This window comes from Olea europaea, unplaced genomic scaffold (genome assembly GCF_002742605.1).
Source record: "Olea europaea var. sylvestris unplaced genomic scaffold, O_europaea_v1 scaffold4088, whole genome shotgun sequence".
In the NCBI taxonomy this organism is placed as follows: domain Eukaryota; kingdom Viridiplantae; phylum Streptophyta; class Magnoliopsida; order Lamiales; family Oleaceae; genus Olea; species Olea europaea.
In genome coordinates, this window is record NW_019260573.1 from 1 (window position 1) to 2,975 (window position 2,975).

The following is a 2,975-nucleotide window of genomic DNA, read 5'->3' on the forward strand; positions in this document are numbered from 1 at the left end:
TAAAGCTACTAACCTTTGTGGTGATGATGGATGTGGCGACGACGTTGAGATGGTGGTATCATGATGTTTTCTTGTTAACAGGTCCGTGAATGAGCGTTGATTGGAAATGGTGGTTGTGGTTGTGGTTGTGGTTGTGGTTGTGGTTGTGGTGGTGGTAGTGATGGAGGCAATGACGATGGCGGTTGGTGGTGGCGCTGGTTGTGGTGGTGAACCGACGGTTCTAGTGATGTTGTGATGGTGGTTTGGGTCACAACTGACAGTGTTGGTGAGGTGATTCTGATAATGATGGTGGTGATAGGGTGATGGCAGCAACGATGATTGTGGTGGCAGCGATGGCGACGACAATGGTAAAAAATTATTTGGTTGATTGTGATCAATAAACTTGTTAATGTGCGATCAATAAATAATATGGGACCAACGAAATAGATATTTGTGACTTATAAATAATGTTGACCTAAAAAAATTGTTAAGTTGTAACCAATATCTTGATAAATTGTGATTAAAAAATAATTTGTGGCTAATTAATTAGATATTTTGTGACCATGAAATAAGTTGCAACTTATAAATATTGTGATTTGTAATTAACTAATAATATGTGATCCATTAATTTGATAAACTTGTGATCCGTGAATAAATTGTGACCTATAAAATTTTTGACATGTGATTGTGAAATAATTCGTGACTCATAAAACTTTTTATTGTGATGAAAAATTATATGTGGCCAATTAATTCAATAGTTTTTTACCATATTGTATAGAGCTGTGACTTTAATATATTTAATTAATAAAATATATGTTTAATTAATTATTTTATATATATAATTTTTTTTTTAAAAACTGATTTTCCAAGTTTTAAACTTTGTTTTTTAATTTTGAAAATGTGCCATACTTAATATCTTATATATGAATTTTTTTTTAACCATATATTTTTCAATAAAATAATATTATTAGTAAATTGAAATTTTTTCTTATTTTCAACTATGCGTTCTCCAGAGAAAATCACTATTCGAAAATACATTTTTAACCAAAAATGAGATTCAAATAACTAAATGAGGGCAGAGTTTTAACTTTATTCTTTTAAAAATCAGATATATCCTATCCACCCAAGCACCATGTGCTTTAACCCTAATTCATTTCTTATCTAAACAAAATGTTAGAACTTCTTCAGCTTCTTCTCCTCTGACGCTCGTCAGCACCTTATCTTCTTCTCTTCTCCGACGTCAATCAGTACCATTTTCTTACAATTTTTCACATGATATGACTTTGCAAAGAGTTTGTTGATTATGTGAGATGCATAAGAATATTATTGCTTTAGAGTTCAACGGGCGTGTGAGGAGGGAATGCAATTTTTAAACACTGTTGCGGTGTAAAGGGTAAATGGAGGAGGATTCCATTGTGATAGTCCCAATTGATGTATGCCACGCACAAGAGATCGCTGCAGTGGCAATGGGTGGTTTTATTATCCCATTTGGGGTGGTTTTGTTGCATCATTTTCTTGCAATAATCATCGCTGCTTGTTGGAGTTTTTTGGGTGGTTGATGGTGGTGATGTTTGTAGTTTGCAAATGGTGGTTGTTGGTAGTGGTGTTGCGGTGGTGGTAAGGTGGCACATCTTTAGGTTGGTGTAGTGATGGTGGTGGGTGAAATGAAGAGAATTTGCAGTCAATTATTTTGGTGATTGTTACTAATAAAATAAATAAATTGCGACTGATAAGATGGGTAATGTGTGACCTAAAAAATTTATAATTATGATTAATTTTGTAATTTTGACTCACAATTTGTGTTTTTATAATTGTGATCAAAATTGTATGTTATTGCAATGTTTACTTGTTATTATCACATTGACTTGTTAAGGTGATTCTTGAAACTTTCGTAATTATATGTTCTTCCCTGGTCTAATTAATTACGAGTCCTTTTAAAAAATAATAATAATAAATAAAAATAATTGACAGCATCATCACTAAAATGAAGCGGTTAACAGTTTTAGCACTTCTTCATTTCAGTATAAAAAAATTAGGAAAAATTGCAGTAGAGGCTCCAAACCTTTTAAATATTAGCAAACTTTTCTCAAATCATTAATTTTTTGCAACCATCACCAAACCTTTTGAATCGTTGCGGTAGAAGCCCTTTTGGACCGTTTTCATCCAAATTCGTGTTAGTTGACTAAGAATATTGACTTTAACCATATTTTTAATACTTTTAAAAGAGTGAAATAGTAACTTTCCATTTATTACATTAAAATAAATTAGAAATTAAATTAGAAAAACAAGAAATCAGAAAAAAAAAAAGCCAATCGTGTTCTCCCACACCCACACCCAAAATCAGTTACGCCACCTCCACCTCCGCCCCACCCACAATTCATCAATGCTTTTATAACATGAAATTTCATTATAATCACCTAAATTTATTTAGCCTTTGTTTGCCTTCTTTTAAAATAAAACTCTTTAGTTCTTATTCTTATTTTCAACAAGACACCCCCGCAGAACTTGTCCCCTACTTTTTAGTCACACATTCTCCATAAAATCACTATTCAAAACTCAATTTTTTTCAAAATAATAACCAGCGAACGTGGCTTATATGTGATTTAATATATTCAACACCATCAAATAAACTAACTATCTATTTGATCATTAGTATCAATTTTTTTCAACAATATATTTCTTGATCTAAATTGAGAAACCTTTGCCAACCTTGATTTTTCTTTTATATTTATTGGGAAATTGTACTTATGAAAGACGTAACCTCGTGATTTCATACAAATGCTAGTGACTAATAAATATACATTAGAAGCAATGACAGATTCAGGATTTTGAGTGAACAGGAATAGTCATTGATCATCGAGTATCGATTGCAATAAAATATTAAAATTAAACAACTGAATTCAAAAAAGTTTAAACCATTTTATTTTGTGAGATTAGGAGCAAGTTTTATAGGTGCATTTAGACGACTGAAGTCAAAAAACCTTCTAAAAATGAAC